Below are 19,271 nucleotides of genomic sequence, written 5' to 3' on the forward strand. Positions count from 1 at the left end.
AGTCACAGGCAGGGCTTACCAGAGCAAACAGGTATGGCTGCCAGGGACACAGCTTATTGTGAGAGGCAAGAGCTAACACTGCTCTGGCATGCTACAAACATCCTGGTACAAAAGCTGGGCTACAGAAATATTGCCATGACACATTCGTGGCTGTAGCTGTCATCTCCCCTCCCCAAACAATCTCTCTTGCAAAATACAAAAAGCCACCTGGTTGAGCAAAAAAGAGAAAGATGTTGTTTCCAACTGCTCTCTAGCCTCCTTTGTGAAGGTTTTATTAAAAACTCAAGAGACTTCACATCAGAATGAAGCAAATTTCCCACAAAACTACCCAGAGTTTTAACAGTACATGTCTTTCTTAAAAGCCATCTCACCAATTTGCTTCTAGAAAATAAAACACTTTGGCTCCTGGACACTTGTATTTTCTGTCATTTCAGGAGATCTCTAGCTGTGGCATAGAGATAGCCTGCACAGAGAAATCTTTCGATCCCACTCTGAACTTTGCTCACAGGATTTTACTTTAATCCTCTTGTTCCTTAAGTCAGTCAACATAAAAACCTTACTCAGTGCAAAGGATTTTTGGTAACAACTAAATGAAAATGTAAGTGGGAGCTGTGAATTGCATTTACAGTAGTAATGTTTCCCTCGTTTTTTCCAATTTGCAATAAAGATCAACTTCTCTTCATAGCAGCCTTCCCATCTGCAAGGAGTGGGAGAAGGAGATGTGTGGTATGGTACCCAGTATTGTTTCCTCCAAGGATGGCAAAGCAGCCAGAGGAGTGAGATTTTTAAAAGAGATGTTACTTAACTGTAGAGTATGAAACCAAGGAACATAACATACAAATCCTCTTGGGTGATACTTTGTAAAATGAATATTGCATAAGGAGTCTAGCATAAAAGTCCAAATTTCATGCGTTGGAAAAGTCAATCAATTATAGAGATCATTTGTAGTGGTCTAACTAATGACATCCCACTATATGGAATAAAAAAATATTCTTGGTTTTCTGACCCATCAGAGACTTTCAAATTATGCATTCCTCCCTCCCGAGATTCCCAAATTCCAAACATTTTTATACCACAACAGTAGTTGCAAACCTTGCAGTGCATTCTATTTTTTGTGTTAGAAATTATAGCAGTTACCAACAGACATGTTACAAATTCTTTTGAGCGTAAGTTTTGCTTTTGATTGTCCCATTGATTTAAAAGTGAGAGCTGTAGATACATCTGCATGGGAATTTTCAGAATGTTAGAAATATATTGATATACTGCAGACCAAGAAATGCGTATAATTAGGGACTCCCACCACAAATAGAAGCATGCTTCCCTAGCCCCACAACCATGCCAACTGTCAAACACCACCTGTGAGGTCATATGGGACACCTGTAGAGGGTTGAGATTTTGACCTCAGCAGTGATGCTCAGGTAAGAAGGTGCTTAACCCCTTCCTCCTGGGCCACTTTTTGCAATCAGATTTACAGGTTTCTAAGTCTGCATTGTTCTTTTGAAAGGGAAAGTGGTGGTGTGGTGCAATGGTTAGTATCAGTCTGTGAATGGAGAATCCCAGGTTGAAATCCCCCCTCAGCTATGAAGCTTTCTGTGTAACATTGGGCCAGTTATGCTTTATGGAATTGTTGTGAGGATAAAATCTATGTGCATGATGGAAGAAGCTTGTACGCTACTGTAAGCAACTTGGAGGAAAGACAAGGAAATGATCCTCAAACAGGTACAATAAAAAATGCTTATTAAATTGTTCAACATAGTCAGGGAAATCTTTTCCACTTTTGCGTTGTGTGTGTGTGTGTTATGCTCTGTGTTTGTTTCTTGTGCCACACCCCTAAAAAAACAAACTAACAACCATCTCCTGGAATAACATACAGTTTGGCCCAGAGAAAGAACAGTAGAGATGCCTTTTTAAAACTCAGCTGTAAAGGAAGAAATTTTGTCTGGCAGTTTAAAGTAAAGTTCCATAGTTAAAACTGGAAAGCACACTAATTTTCTTTTTATTTGAGGAAGCAGGCAATTGAAGTTTCCTATTATAGAGCGGTTGAATCAAAATAGCAGTTGGCATTTGGGTTTCTTCTTTTTCAGGAAATGGCAAGAGATTGTCTGTACTTAGAATGTGTATACATTTATTTTGCTGACACATGGAATTACGCCTCCAGAATGTAGATTTTTGGAAAGAAGGAATATCAAAGACACAGCTCTTTTAAAATACAACTAGCAGCTATAAGTATTAAACAGAAGGGATTATAGATTTGGTAAAGCTTAGAGTCTATAAAGACAATCCTCTTTAGTGAGCAGTGGAGAAAAAGAAAATGAGTTAGATCCCAAAAAGCTAGTTAAACTTAGGTCCCACTTAAGTCAACTGGACAAGTTAGGCATGACTAAATGAAACCCTTTTGAATTCCATAGAACATGCTACTTTAGTTTGGCTCCAATCCTTCTGTTACCAAAAGGTTAGATACCCTTTAACGCTATTCTAGCTTTATGTCTCTATAATCCCAATATCTCTCATAGTTCCTCAGCTTATATTTATTACTTCTGCAATTACAGATATAAAATTTGTGAACAAAATAGTTATACATTTTAATCGAAAAGGAAAGCAGATCTGAAATGTATTTTGGATGCTGCCCAAAGTACTATATTCAAACTAAGACTTTGCTCTCATTGAGCCACACACGAGCTCTAATTTTACTCTTGTTGACAGTCTTTGTTAATGGCTAATGTAAGCAAGTTGTCATGGCATCAAGATTTGAAAGGATTCCCTGGAAACAGCTCTCAAAACCTTGAAGCCTATTTCCAGTGCTTAAAGTTAGGACAAAGCATCTTTTCGAATCTTTAGAAATATTTCCTACTCTGTATATTGTATTTACATGTTTATGAAATGTTTTCCACTTTGCACCTAGCAGAAACACAATTGAAATATTTTGATTTAACCTTTCATCTCCAAGGTAAATAATCTTCTGCAGGGTATTTTGCCAATCTATGGATCAGAATGAGAAAAACTGAGGAAAAAACAACTTCTACATACCTGCAACCTCTTATTCTCTTGGATCAGCAGATCCTACACAGTCTTCTGTTTCACATGATGATCACATTATTGGATGTTCTGTTATCTGTATGTTGTAAAGTACCAAGATGTGGATCTTTGATATAATCTAGAAACATTGCTACGGTCTTCTTTACATGAACTGTTTTTCAACTCTGGGAATTCATTCTGTATGAATCTTCACTGCAAGGATCTAAACTTATTATCATTTTGAACATATTTATTTCCAAGATTAGCAGAGCTGACTGAAGGTCAAGTGTCTAATCAAGGTACCAACCTGGAAAATAAAGGGGAAAAAGGAAATTCTCTCAACAGGCGTATTCCAGGAAAATAATTACTTTTGAGAGGAAGATCTGTATATTACAGGGACATTTTTGTGGTGGGGAGCAGGGAGTGCAGTGCTTTACATTTCCTCACAAGGGGTCATTACAGCTGTTTACCTTGTCGCACAGGGGTCCACCCGGAGGAAGTGAACTTTTGGAAGCAACACAAACCAAGAGAATAACCAAGAACTAAGCACCCCCAACTTCCCAACTCTCCCTACAGCACTACTGCTATTTCCATCCTCCCTTGCTTGTGATAGAGTGGGACACTGGAATGTGATAAAATAAAAGAAATAGGTATGTGTATTAATGGCATGTATCAAGGTAGTTTCTGTTCATAAAGAAGTCTTGATCATTGCTACAGTAAGAAAGGGTTGCCATCTTCTAAGGCCTCTTTTAAGTTTGGCAGTGGTAAGGGACATGTTGCCAGGCCAAAGCAAGAAGTCCTGGGTCATGTGGGGAGCATCCCACATTGCACTACTTCACTACTCAAGCATCCTACCTCATGGAAACTGGGGCAATGATAGTACTGGAGGCTTCTTTCTCAAAATTCAATAGTAAGGGAAGTAGTCAGTTCTTTCTATGACACTAATGTAACCTGAGATGATCCAGCATAGGGAGATGTGTAACAAATGTCAATGCAGTGACAATGCCGTAGTACAGTCAAACCTCTTCTTATGTCCGCCTCCACTTGCGTCCATTTAGTCGAACATCCGCGGCAAACCCGGAAGTAACCGGCAGGTTTGCCGCCATTCGCACCTGTGCAGGAGTGGCAATCGCCATTTGCGCATTCACCGCCCGCGCCTGTGCATAATGGCGCCTCTCCCAGTGACCCATTTCGATCTCCAGACGGGCCTCTGGAACGGATTATGGTCGCAGGTAGAGGTACAGTGGTTTTCATCCAGTGTGCTGTGGCACCCTGGGGTGTCTTGGATGGTCAGGGGTAGCACAGGCAACACTGGCCTCTGTCCCTCTTTCCTTTCCTCCCTCCTTCCTTCCTCTGATGCCTTCTTGGGCCTCTGCTTCCCAAAGGCTTGCACAGTTGTTTCTTGCTGCAGCCTGGCTACAAGCTCCCCATGTGAATGGTGCTGCTGGGGCTGGCCAGGGGGTGCTTCCCAGGCCCCTGTGGGGCACTGTGAGGAGGCACCTCTCTTTGGGGTGGGGGCAGCTCAGAGACTGGGGTGGTGGTGGGCAGCTGTGGCTGCCCAGTGGACACCCACGGAGAGGGGAGCAGAGAGGAGGCTGAGGGAACACTCCACAAGGGAGGGTGTTCGAAAAAGGGCGAGAGGCTGCAGGCAAGGGGTGACATAAATGGGCTCCTGAGACCCACAAGGGTGCCACAGAAAGAATGTAGTTGATCAAGGAAGTTGTGGACTCAGAAAGATTGAAAACATCTGCTGTAGTAGCAAAGGAAAGGCAAAGTAATTTGACTGCTGCAGCAGCAAAACAGAAGGTGTGCCCCACCGATATTCATCCCACGATTTTTGAAAACAAAATAACTTCACAATAATTTGTTAGGTTTTGTCACAAATCCCTAATTATCCAGAGTCTAGCATATGCTAATTTACAAAAAAGAAAGGCTAAGTCAAAAATCCTCCTTTCAGCATTAAAAGAATGAAACAGCAGCAACTTAGCATTCCCTTCATCTTTTGAAATGCTATGCCACTGTATATACAAACAGTACTACAGCAAACAAAGAATATATTTAACACAAGGATAGACTAGATTTGCAACAAAAAAGCAAACTATTGTAATATGTGCAAATCAAAAGTTGTAAAGAAATTCATTTACTCCCATCAAATTCCATTTACTTCCTAGATTTATTGACTGAGTGAATACAGTGGTTTGGATGCTAAGAGAATTTAAGTTAAAGAAGTACATAGAAGAAAGGTTCCCACCACAGCCCCACCCTGTGCCTTCCCAGCCCCCACAGTCAGACATGGGTGGTTGAAGGAGGAAGGGATTGGAAAAGTGCCTTCTGTAAACTTCCTTAAGTTAACTTCTCTTAGGATATATTCCAGTACACTTAACTCCAAATATTTGTTTAAAATTATGTTTGCTTTCTATTTCCAAGCTTGGCTAAGACTTCTGCCTCTATTGTGCCAAAGCAACTTCCTGTTGCAAAATAAACAAGGTTTATCAAGAATCTAATTTCATCATATATGCAGATTGTTCACTCTTTCCCCCATGCTATTTCTTTCCCTTAAATAACTGCCATGCTATTCCTTTCCCTTAAATAACCGTCTTTATTCAACATGCCACTTCCCTTATTTTTTAAGCTCCTCTTTGAAACCACTTCTGCAACAGTTATATTTTGAAAAAACAACCCACAGCATGCTTCATCTGCCCCCTCTGTTCCACAGGATTCTTCTCTACATCACCTCTGCTTCTGGTTACTTTCGTCTGCTGCTCCAATCTTGCCTAAGAGAGTACAAAGCCCTGGCAAATCATCACTTTTATAGTCCATACAGCAGCTAAGATAACCATAGCACTACATTTTCAATAGCAATAGTAATGAGAAGTTATCCTACTACTAGAATTTTCTTGTTAAACTCCGTAAGGGAACAACTATTCCTTAAATGCAACATATTTCAGTTAAATTTGTCTAATGTTTGGAAACAGATCCCAGTATATTTGCCTCCCACTTCTTCAATGGTAACCAGTGTATTTTCAACATCAGCTTATAGGTTAGTGGATTCAAGAACATTCCCCAAAAGTGGAGTCCTGCAAAGAACATGAGTCACTTTCCCAGGGGCAACAATACTTGCCGATGTGAAACTCCTGTCCCCGAATGCCAAATTTTCAGCCTAGAAATCCCAAACCTCTAAAGTCTAAAGAACAAAATGTTTTCATTCTCTCTTCAGGCATGTCAGTCACTCCAGAATTCAGAGCAAGAACTGGCAGCGTTGCCAGCCTGCCTGCTTTTGTGGCTCTCCAAGTCTGTTGCATAGTGACAGTGGCATGGCTTGCCATCTTGATTGTGTGCGCTGCTGCTCTGCTCTTCTAGCTTGTAAAACTGGCAACATCTTAAAATACAGACAATTCAACAATCCAATGACATTATCGGTTCTAAAGATTTTGGTTGTATTAAAGGCACTCAAACTTTCTCTTTATACTTTTAGAGTTCACTATGTGCAAAGCAGTTAAGGCCCCCCCCCCCAAAAAAAATGGGCTGATAAATTTAAGCTCCCTCAGTACACGTCTGTAGTAGTAAAGGTAAAGGGACCCCTGACCGTTGGGTCCAGTCGCAAATGACTCCGGGGTTGCTGCACTCATCTTGCTTTACTGGCCGAGGGAGCTAGTGTACAGCTTCCAGGTCATGTGGCCAGCATGACCAAGCCGCTTCTGGCGAACCGGAGCAGCGCACGGAAACACCGTTTATCTTCCGGCTGGAGCGGTACCTATTTATCTACTTGCACTTTGATGTGCTTTTGAACTGCTAGGTGGGCAGGAGCTGGAACCAAACAACGGGAGCTCACCCTGTCGCAGGGATTCGAACCACCGACCGTCTGATCGGCAAGCCCTAGGCTCTGTGGTTTAGACCACAGCGCCACTGAAACACATAAAATACAGGTAGGAAGGTTCACTACCCTAGACACAATGTAGAATAGAAGCAGAGATGCATTAAGTTTTTGTTATATCTTTTCACACCAACTTCCTGATATTACTGGAACCTTCAAGATAGCTTATTAGGAAATAATATCATAGCCAAGGATGTAAAAAGGTTAAAAGACAACCCCAATATCTTGCTCCCAATGCACTTTCACTGAACAGTTATTGATAAACAGGATTGAAGGTCTCTTTAGGGAACTCAAATTCACTAAATCAGTATTAATGACAACAGCTTCAATAGCAGGAGAGTGTATCTTTAGCATTTTAAACTGTGCACATTGATACAACAAAAATAACATTGCTCAGAAGCAAAATATTAACTTTTGTATTTTAGCTTACTTGTATTGCTCATTTTTGAAAGTAGAGTGTATGTTTACACTATTAAAGATAACTAAGTGTGTTCAGTGTGTTCATCAACATCGTATCTGAGTAGTTTAGGGCCAAAAGTTCCATGCAGGGGACCAGAATCCTATCATCAGGTAGTTTGCTGATACCAGAAGACTTTTTATGACTAACAAACATGGGTTAGGGTTAATGATCAGGCATACTGTGTGCCACTTATTGGTGACAAAGAAACTTTCCCCTATTATCAGTGCATCTTCTCAGTGCCATCCAGCAGTTAATTTTCAATAGGTTAGAAGCCTCTTAAAATCTGGCCCTGAGAGTGTTATGATGGAATCCTCTATTAACAAAGGTGCCTGTGCTCCATTTGGTCTTGTTTCATTGTAGGATTGTCTATTACTGAGATCCAAGGATGTGGACAAGGTTTTTGGTAAAGTCCAGGCTAGGGGTAGTCAACCTGTTTATAGCTACCACCCACTAATGCATCTTTCTTGATGGTAAAATTTCCTTACCGCCCATCAATGTTTGATGGAAGGAGGATGCAGCTTGTGCCATAGAACCCCCTACCATCCACCTAGAATCCTGAAACGCCCACTAGTGGGCGGTAGGGACCAGGTTGACAACCCCTGGTCTAGGCAACCAACCCTTGCCTTTCATGGCTTATTACTTCTAGTAGGGAGAGGCTGTTTGGCTGAGTACAGGAGGTTGCAAATTTCTCCGAGTGAAGGGCTATGTTATTTTTTAAAAAGTGGTTATTAGATGTGAACAATTATAGACTTGCTGCTGACTCCCCCACTTTTTGGATGAAGGAGTTCAGGCCAGGTGAACCCCAGCCACTCTTGGGCGAAACTGATTTTCTAGATCTGGGGTGGGAAATCTGTCACCCTCCATGGACTCCAGCTTTTTCTTAGAGGTGTGCCTGGCAACCATATTATGGTCTTTTTTGGAAATTTTAATCTAGTTGCACAAAACCTCAGTTATTGGATGGTACAGTACTATATTGTACAGGTGTTACGTTTCAGGAAAAGTGCAAAAATGTGTATACTCTAATCACCTTCTTGGAATTGCACCTGTGCAACCACCCTTACTTTCTGGAACTGGTGCATCAAGCAGACCTTACCGAAGCAAAGCAGAGAGCTTTTAAGCTCTCCATTTTACTTACTGGTCAAGTTCCGCTCGGTATGCAGGGTCTGGGATGCTTTCACTAGATCTCATGGGGATCTTGCAAGAACATCCCGTTTCCCGTGTGCTGAGCGGAATTTGCCTAGTAAGCAAGGCAGAAAGTTTAAAAAGCTCTTCCAGTGCTGGGAAACCTGGTGCAAAAGGAGCTTTTAAGGTCTCCACTTTGGGTGCAATTAATTTGCAGAAAATCAACTGGCCGGTTTTCAACTGCACAATGCTAAAAATGTGTAAGTTAACTGATTGCAAGACGCAATAGTACAGTATACAAATATTGTTAATAAATAAATAGGTGTACTTAATTTCCTGATTTCGAATAACACATTGAACAGAATGTAACGTTTGTAGCAGCTGGGGCTTAACTATTTTGAAAAAGACAACTTAATTACACTCCAACTAGGAAACCATTAATATACCTTTTGAAAAAGTGAAGAAAAAGACAGTGGCTGAATTTTATATATCTATATCTAATCTATATCTATATATAGAACTTCTGGATAGTTAGCAATGCAAGTCAGGAAAGTTTAAATAATATGTTCCTGTTCTTGAATCTTTATGATAAAGTAAAATGCAAATCTTGGAGTAGAACATGATCAACATAAGTGAATACTGACCAATAAATAGCCAAGAATAAAGTCATGGGAGTCATTCATCTTTCAAAATCCCTGCTAAAAATTTATCACTCATTTGGGCCCACCACTACAACGGCTAGATATTTCCGCTCCTCCTTCAGGTTCAATACTTATATTGCGACTGTTAAAGCCACATTTTTATTGCCAATGAGTACTCTGCAATCTCATTTAGAAAAATCTGTCCTCTCCATCTGGATCTGGTCTGTTTTCTTGGACTGTATTTCTGTCTGTGCTAATAAAACATTAAACGGAAATAGCAAGAGCTGCAGCACTGTTGGAAAATGTTACTAACCGTGAAAACTAGCTAGAAATTGTAACTTTATATACAAACAAAAATATTACAAAACAAAACCTTGCCAATAAGCCCTGCAAAATTACTAGACTGATTTTTCAAACTCATCTGCTTTTTACTCTTCAACAAATCTTTGTATGAGTAAAAAAAAAAAGAACAGAGGGTAGTAAGTTTTTAAATAGGTAGACTACAAATAAAGAAGGGTGATAAAGAAAGCAAGAGGCATTGCCAGCCTCCTCTGGCAGTCCACCTGATATCTATACTGGATGTGAAGAAGGAGATTTTGCCTCATGAGCATCTGGCATAGCAGCGCAGTGGGCACAGATTGTCCCATTTCTATTCTTAAATTCCAGATCAGGATTTTGTAAGTAAATTAAATGTACTAGTCAGTTGGTGAGCTATTACTTACACACACACACACACACACACACACACACACACACGTTCTCATTTTGTATTTTAAAGTTGTGAGCCACCCTGTGATCTTTGGATGAAGGGTTGTATACAATTTATTATTATTATTATTATTATTATTATTATTATTATTATTATTATTATTATTATCAACAACAACAACAACAACAACCTCTCTCATACATGTTGTAAACTGCTTTGATATTTTCTATAAAATTGTAACATATAAATATTTTTCCAAATAAATTAACAGATAGTATCAACTTGGCCACTCACCTGCAAAATTAGGTTACACACACAGCAAATTGGCAATATAAATAACAATCCTACCACTATTATGTGGAAATAATTATAGAGCTAATATAAAAGGCAGGAAAATATCAATATCCAAAATTTGGGGGGAGTTTTTCAAATTGTTCAAGGTAATCCACAATTAGTCAAACAGAGGGACTCTGAGATGAATTTCTTTAGGTGTAGGATCAGTTTGTAAGCTAACAGTTCTGATGCAAAAAAAAAAGTGGTTCCAACAGGATGACCTTTTCTAGCCTAGGTACAGTATTGGGGTGGGGGTGGCAGGGAAGGAACAGTAGGTTTTGGTGAGGGAAAAATTATGTCAATGGAGGGAGTTCCTCCTATATATGCAGCATAGAAACACAGTGGGCTGACAGCAGTGATACTGAGAGATCCACTGCGGTCTGCTGCATTTCCAACCCACGTTGGTTTTTTTTACTACCCACCTTTTACTCATTAGATTTACTGGCAAGAGAGGAACATGATGTCCTGTCCATCCTTTGTGACCACTTTTTAAAGGTAAAAAGGAGATTAGTAAACATATTTGGAGGCGAATAACTTTCTTTGGGAAGTGGGAAGGAAGCATACAAGTATGAGAGTTATGCAGTTAGAATTTCTTCTCATATTGCAGCTCCACATGCACATATTAGCAGGCTTAAGAAATAAGTATATCAAAGCAAAGGGATTGTCAGGGCTATCAAACTTTCCAGCTTCGCACACTTTGTCTAAGCCAACTGACCTAGGAGTTGGAGTAATAGCCGCTAGGAACTTTGTTAGAGGAGATTCTCCTGCTTTAATAAATACCTTAAACCTAGATGTTGTTGCACTCCAACTCCCAACAGCTCTAGCCGGGAGGGCCAGTGATCAGGGATGTTGCAAGTTGCAGTCTAAGAACATCTGAATAGCCATGGGTTCCTCACCACTGCCTTAAATATTAGAGGGCATGAGGCTGAACTTTGCCAAGCCAGAACAACTTCTTAGACTACCATCTCAGTCTCACATGAACATCCTATTAAGCAGCATATAAGAGCATTATTACAGTTTTAGTGTCTTCAAATTGAACTCTGGAAAGTCAGGGAACCAACACACACAAAAACCACCTTTTACATTTGCATGTGGCATTAGTCATTACTGATCTTTAGGTTCCCAGAAGTAGTAGTAGTAAATAATAATTCTATACCCTGGTCTATAGTGATATTTAACACTAAAGCAGTTATAATTATTATTGAGCTATCTTTGTATTTGTTTTTATTACATCTTTTGTTTTTTATGTATTGTAAACCGCCCTGAGATCTACGGGTATAAGGCGGTATACAAATTTAATAAATAATAAAAATAAAGCAACATACTGTGAATATCATCTAAAGCACACATGGTACAGGAAGCAGGGGTGAAAAGTTATACTTTTCATCCTCTTTTGAACATTGTTCCTCTTACAAACTCACCACTGTTTCATAACTCTGTGAATTTTATTAATAGTCTCCAAGTTGCATATGTCAATATAAAGTATTCTGACAGGCAGGACTTCATTGCTATTGTCTCTAAACCAGTCTGCTCAAAATTCTCCTCCTCCTAAACTTGTATACTCAGTCAGAAGCTGACCCACTGGAGAGACCAGTCAGGAGTAAATATGGACCAATGGTATCTAATTGTATGGAAACGGCCTTACTAGAAAAGCTAACCAATAAACTGAAACTGACACAGGGACAAATAGAAGAGGATGCCTTCACCCCAGTATGGCTCCCCTTTATCACATACACAGCCCAACAAGACAACAAGAATAATCCACTGACAGCATAGGAATCAATCTGGCTTACCTGACCCAATAAGCCCCCCCCCATGCAAACAAACCCCATTGCAGCCAACCACAGACAACCAACCACCCCTACCCCCCCAATACCTCTCACTACCAAGGGAATGTAACAAACAAATAGAAAGAGAACCTACCCAGTTGACGCTGACACAAAACCCCACATGTGCACTATACAAAAGAATATAAGCCTCACCACACCACTCCCCCCCAACTTTATACAGTGGTACCTCGTGTTACGTGCCATCCCCCTTACGAATGCTGCGGGTTATGCGCTCCGCTAACCTGGAAGTAGAAGCCCCTTGTTGCGACCTTTGCCCCGGGATGTGAGTGGAAGTTGCGCTCCGATGGCACGGCAGCAGCGGTAGGCGCCATTAGAGAAAGTGTTCCTCATGTTACGAGCTGTTTCCTGCTATGAACAGACCTCCAGAAGGGATTAAGTACGTAACACGAGGTACCACTGTACTGTACTCAACAGTAATGTCTCACAACAAATGTAACTGAATTGTAAAGAAAGACTGTACAACCTGAAAAAAGAGACAAGGTGTGTACTTTTGTAAACTAAGAAAATCTTTAATAAAAATAAATTTAAAAAGAAGCTGACCCACTACAAAACCAAAGCAAGCTAGAAACAGAAAATCTTCCAAAATGCAGGGAGTTTCAGATTGTATTTGGTATCCAAAATAAATTCCATGTATAACTGAGGACGAAGAAAGCAAAGCTTCAGACTTTCTCAACTCTTCCCTCTACTCTTCAGTTCTGCTTATAGATTGTAGATGAATGAACTAGATTTAATAACTGAATGTATTTGTCACTCAGGATACAAAAGCTACATTCATAAATTTGCCCTGGATCATATGCTGATGCCTCCAATACTATTTAATATTTCAGGGTGTTGACATACCAGAATGAAAGTAATATGGGAATTTTGACAAGGGAATTTCACTCTTCATGGAATGCATAGTCAGGAGAATGCTTCTTGCATTATACTAGAGTATTTACAAACTCATAAGAGAGAATATATTGTTATCAGCTAATGGCAAGAGTAAAAAAAGTATACTGCTATTGCTGCTCCATGCAATCCAAACTGATGTCCAGAATTAGAGGAGACTAAGCATGAGGTAGAACCCACAACTGTACTTAGCCAATCAACTCACTGATGTGACCTTTCTCCTCTAGAGTAAACCCACAGCTGTTCCATCATATTGTTCCTTCTCCTCTGCAGTTTAGTGAATAAATATATCTGGGATTCAAGGGGTATGTTGCCATTTTTTCTTCCCACCCCAAATTAATTGATAGCTGCTGGGGCAATACATCATTTGGACTGTTCAAGCAATGGAACACCATGTCAATTTTTCATTGACTGTACTGGTTGGGTTTAGTGGAAGAGGGGGAATAGCTACTGCCATCGCTGATAACCATGCCACTGCTCAGACATACAGACCTGGGAGGCCCCTAAGTCCATTGAAACATATGTACATAGAGTAGCCAAATGAGATTTAAGGCAGCTATAGGCTTTTATTTCCTGTTACAACCTTGAAACCATTACCGGTATGTGTACCTTTCTAAGCATTACAAAAGGCTACTGCGATGGGTTCTAGGGAGGCTGATCTTGATAATGGCATGAAAACTTCAGCTTGTGGAAAATACTTCAGGTCCCCATGTGGCAAGGATGTTCCCAGCATCTTCATCAACCCCGCACTGAATTCAAGGTGCTAGTCATTATGCAGAAGGGGTAAATGGCTAATGCTGAAAATATTTAAGCAACTGTTTCCAATTCCTACGGCAAAATGTGATAATACTGACCATGTCACCTTCTTATGTTAACCATTCAGGAACAAATTAAAGGAGCAAGGGCACAGAAAGAGGTATTCAAGGTAGCTGTCACTTAGTTTGGCCAAAAAAATTGCTGATCTTGGGTGGCATTTTATATAATAATGATAGATACTATAAAATTCAGGTGAGGAGCTTCCAAGATATTGTAACACACATAATGCTATAATAAGCACAGCCTTGGAGGGCCCATAGTTCAGTGATGAAGAACATGCTTTGCTAGCAGAAGGTATTACTCCTGACATCCCCAATAAACTGATCCCAAGTGGCAGGGAAAGGCCTCTGCCCACATTGTTAGAGAACTGCTGCCTGGGCTATATCTAACTCATTGGCCTGGTTTTTATGTAATCCTAAACCATGGTTTGTTTAATAGCACACACATTAACTATGAAGTTAACAAATGACCAAATAAATCATGTCTTTTTTCCACTAAATTTGTTTTCTAGTTTCCATTGCAATTGGGTGAGTGTCTGGGGTGGGGTGGTCAAACAAATAATGGTTAAAAGGATAGTGCTGGGTTTACACATAACACCTAGCCATACTTAAAAGAAATCAAGGTTCATAACCCAACAACAAGCTATGGCTTCAGATTGCAGTTTGCTATTAATAAATAAGTCATAGTTAAAGTCCTGGACAGCATTCACACATAATGCTAAACCAGGGGCCAGCAAACTTTTTCAGGAGGGGGCTGGTCCACTGTCCCTCAGACCTTGTGGGGGGCCAGACCCACCCTCTCCCAAAAGCACCCCCCTCCTGAAAGGACCCCCGCCACCGCCACTCACACTGCCACCGCCTTGTCTTTGACATCAGCGTCCTCTGTCTCGGCGAGGCACAGAGCTCAGGCTGCTGGCCTGGGTGGTGGAGGCAGCATCCTTGCCACGGCTTCCTCCCATTCAGCTCTTCCCGCTCGGCCACTTCCTCCCACTCAGCCACCTCTGGGTGCCGCCCCCTCCTTCCCGCTGAGGCGGCCGAGTGGGAGGAAGCGGTTGAGCAGGAAGAGCCGAGTGGGAGGAAGCGACGATGGTGCGGAGGCTACGCCAGCACCGCCGCCCACCCAGAGGTGTCCGTGGCTTCTGATTGGCCGCAGGAGCTTCCTGCAGCCAATCAGAAGCAGTGTCGCATCGCGGAAGTCAGTCCCCGCGCGGCGAGCCCTCCATGCCGCGTTGGTTTAGCGTGGGGACTGACTGAGTGGGCGGCAGGGTCTGCAAGGTTTGCGGGCTGGATTAACGAGCCCAGCGGGCTGCATCCGGCCTGCAGGCCTTAGTTTGCCAACCCCTGTGCTAGACCATTGTTTAATAAAACAAGTTTAATAAACCAAGTTAAGTATTATGAGAGAACCAGGCTAATATAAGGTTGGATTCAGTATAAGGCAAATTGCTATATTCACCTGCAAATAAGTCCACAAGAATTACTAACCCACACATGTCAGAACTTCATTGCAGTGAAACTAGACATGATGAGGGAAACCCAAGGGTCCCAATCTCATGTTTCCATTGTAAGGCTTAAAGTAGAGCAGCTAACAATTGCCCCCTGATTCTTCTTTTAAAATTCAAGCTACCTGGCAGTTTTTAATTCCCCTACTCGCAGCCAGGCTCTGACTGAAACAAGTAGTAAGGGGGGAGGACAGCTTTGGGGTGCATCTGCAGAAGAGAATCAGCAGGCAACTGAAGGATTAACAGCCCTCTCCACTGCTAGCCCTCCCTTGTCAGAGCCCCGTCCCTAACACGCTCATTATCTAGGCAAGTCACACATTTGCTGATAAAAAAATGTTCCTCCCAGAAATACTACAATGTTTTCTAATGCAGAAGGCCACACCCAAGACAAAACTAATGTTATGTCTTTCTGCTTCAAAAATGGCAACTGGCTACCAATAATGAGCATTTTAAAATCACATCTGTTCACAGAAACAAACATCAGCTTGCATAACAAAAGCAAACACTTAGTATTAATCACAAAAGTAGCCTGTTAACGTTCATCTTTCATTGCATGCTTGTTCAGATGCAGAGTGCAAGCCATTCTGTTTTACAAATAAATACAGGCTGCAATCCTATGCACACTTACCTGCAAGGAAGTTCTAACGAACCAAGTGGATCTTACTTCTGAGTAAACAAGCATAGAATTGTGCTATATGGCTGCAAAGCCACACACACTTAGCTGTGAGTAAATGTCACTGAACAGAGTGTGACTTCCTTCCAAGTAAAGATGATTATGATTGCATTGCACAGAGATGGTCCAGTCCAATGCTTATTTATTTCCTCCCCTACTTTCCTCCCTCCTGCACATACAGTGCTAAGCATTTCTTCATAGAATATGGACCAGATTCTTCCTTAATTAAAGAAAGTACAAACAGGTCAACCAAGCAGGGACAGAACTTTAGTCCCGCTCGGACAAAGTCAGTTTCCAATGGGAAACAGCTGCTTGGAGACAAAAGGAACACATTGAACAGAAACAAAAACGCACACAAGTATATTTCTTACTTGGCAAAGCATACACATTCAACAGTTTTCCAAAGGTTGCCTGTTGAAGTTTATTAACCTAATTAGCATTATTTAAGGCACTACCATTGTTTATACTGAATTTTCATTGTCTTGGATTATTTCACACACCAGTGTTCTTATGTTAGATATTACCACAATATTACCAAAGTCACTAAATATTTGTGTGTGTACACTACCATCTTTAGTATTAAGTCACTCTTCAATGTCTTTAATTTAAAAAAGGGCTTTTTCATGAACTACAAATACATGCACTGAAGTGCCAAGAAATACAGCAAGTTAAACAAGGCAATCTTCACATTATTAGCCTCCTCTGCTCTTCACAAAAACAGCGGTATTTAACTAGGCAGATTTCTGAATATAACTGTTCTACTTGGGAGCTATAATAAGTCTGTTTCAAACAAATATTCTTACAAAGCATACTTTGTAAAATATAAAACATGCTTATGAAACAGCATTAAAGAGATTTGCCCCTCCTTTTTACAGCAGCTCTACTCGTTCTTGAGCTTCATAGCGATGTCCACAAAGAATAACCACTGAAATTATGCAATTTGTTTTTCAGGTCTCATGATTACTCAGGGATATAATTTGGAACCAGGAAGCTGTGTGGCTTTTGAATTATGTACAAACACATTCATTGACAAAACAAATCTGCCTTAGGTCAGTGTATCATGAGGATGGTGTCCCCTTTCTAAAGCTCAATACACTGGCCTCATATGTTCACAAGTGACAGATTCCCATCACAACAATGAGCACCAGACTACCACAACAATAAATGCAAGAAGGCGGCAAACGACACTTCTTCCCTGCTAGCCTGATTGAAACCGCTTGAGTTGTTTGCGTAGGCGCGTGTGCACACACACTCTGAACAGCAAGGAAGGGGTGGTGGCTGCAAACAGCTTTGCTAGTAAACCACGGAAACCCTAATTTCTAGCGTTTCTTCCAACCTCATTGTGCAGGGACCAGGGGAGAGGCCGAGAGGGACAGGTAAACATCACACAGTAGCAAGGGAATAGAGGGAGTGGCAGGGTCTGGGTCTCTTTCATTCATCCCAAGCAGCTCTTCCCAAAAGGAAGCACTGAGAGGGAATGCGGAAGGGGCAGAGGAATGGGGATCCAGGAAGAATGGAGGCACAAAAACAGGATGCGAGGAGGGAGAGAACCCACAGGTTGAGAGGGTCCAGTGAACAGGAAAACAAGGAGGCCCTCAGACAAGGGGACTATGAAACAGGGTGTGTAAAGAGGACGCTAAAAAGGTTCTTCATACAGGATGCCATTGGGCTGGGGTATGAGAAGGGTTGAGTAAAAGAGAATGGAGGATAGGAAACTGGTAAAGGGATACAGGTGGTGGAAACAGGGTGTGTGGATCTGATGTCCTATATAGTCTACATCAAAAAACACTAAGGCTGCAGTCATGACCCCACTGAATTCAACAGGACTTATTTCTGAATATACATGGTCAGGATTGTGCTATAAGGCTACAATCCTGTGGCACCTACCCAGGAGTAAGTCCTGCGGAACACAGCGGGATTTTCTTCCAAGTCAACAAATTTAGGGTTTGGGCGCAACACAGAAAAGAAGCATCTTCTGTTAGACTCTCCCCACAGTTAAGTTTGTCTTCCAAGGTGCGTGACTAGCCTTTTCTCTCTCTCTCTCTGCAACAAAACTCCTCTGGAAATACCTTGCAAGGAAGAAGACCCGTGAGAGGAAATGGGAATTTCCTCCTGAAGAGAAAGTCAGCGTGGACGTGTATGCGTGCGACACACGAGAGTGAAGGCGCTCCCAGAGAGAAGAGGAAACTCTCAACTTCACAGGGTGGCTGTGTCTTCCAAGGAAGGGGAGACTATACCCGGCGGCAGCCCCGAGTAATGTTTAAGATGCAGAAACCGGGGTGGGAAAGAGGGGCTGAAGGGAAGGTGCGCCCAGAGCAGGAGAGACGGGCAGGGAGAGCCCCCCAGAAAAAAAGCACATGGTGTATGAAAAAAGGTAGGCGCAGGTGGGTGGGAGGGTGAGGCGGGGGTCGGCCTTTCAGGATGCGGGAGCCTGAAGCGCGCAAAGGAGCCAAACAAACGCGTGCTTATTAAAGGTTCCTGGGGGGGTGGGCTCCTCCCCCCCCCCTCATACACACATGAGGGGCGCTTCCCTGACCCCATCCTTCCCCCGCAGCCCCGAAACCCCAGGCGAGTCCGTCCCGTCCTCCCTTTCCCCACCTCCGGGTCACTCACCTCCGTCTTTCCCCGCGTGGACCGGAGCCTGAGGCGAAGGGGCGAACCGGGCGAGGGGCGCCAAGGCCAACGGAAACCGAAGCCCAAGACAGGCCCCGCCGCCGGCGGCAGTTTGGGTCGCCCGTCGTCGCCCCCCTCCCTCCGTCCCTCTTTGAAAATTCCAGCGGCGCGTGCCCGCTCGCGTTCCTCTGACAGAAAAGGAGGCGCGAGCTTTCTCAGTCTCTCTCTCTCTCTCTGCGCCTCCTTTCAGCTGACGGAGCCACGGTGACGCGCGCGCGCTCGCGACCAGGCGGCGGTTGGGTCCCTCATTCGGGTCCTTCCTTCCGTCTCTGTCTGTCTGTCTTGTCTCTAAGGCTCTTTCCTCTCCCCTCCCCACCCCGAAAAAAACAAACAAACAAACCGCAGCAGGAAGCGAGAGCCGCGTGACCCCGGATGTGGTCGAGGAGGAGGAGGAGGAGATGTGTGTATGTATGTGAGTGAGAGAACGGGGAAAGCCCACATATACAAACACACACGGGAGCGCGCGCCCATGCACAAACAAGACCGGGCTTTCAGTGCGCACGCGCCATTTTCGGCACTGGGGGGAGGGTAGGGGCGGGGCTTGGCATGGCGCAGGCGCTCTGGGCGCTACCTAGGTCTGATCCGGGGTTGAAAAGGGAGAGTGAGTGTGAGAGAGAAACTGCGAGCCTTTTTTATTGTTAATTATCCGTACGTTTTTAATAAAGTGCGTGTGTTAATTCTATCAATGTTCACTTGTTTTTAATGATGTTTTTCAGGCT

At 42.5% G+C, this 19,271-nt stretch overlaps 1 protein-coding gene across 1 annotated transcript in view; it reads right to left on the bottom strand.

The window, feature by feature from the left end:
• The window catches only part of PIK3CA (phosphatidylinositol-4,5-bisphosphate 3-kinase catalytic subunit alpha), a 44,313-nt gene extending 25,675 nt beyond the window's left edge, over positions 1-18,638 (bottom strand). Inside the window, exons 1-2 of the mRNA XM_081190052.1 lie at positions 18,493-18,638; positions 3,028-3,322 (exon numbers count right to left, since the gene is read on the bottom strand). The gene's annotated coding sequence lies outside the window, so the exon portion shown is untranslated. The remainder of the gene's footprint in view (positions 1-3,027; positions 3,323-18,492) is intronic.
• Positions 18,639-19,271: the final 633 nt, after the last annotated feature.

This window comes from Podarcis bocagei, assembly GCF_964188305.1.
Source record: "Podarcis bocagei genome assembly, chromosome: 4".
Classification (NCBI taxonomy): Eukaryota; Metazoa; Chordata; class Lepidosauria; order Squamata; family Lacertidae; genus Podarcis; species Podarcis bocagei.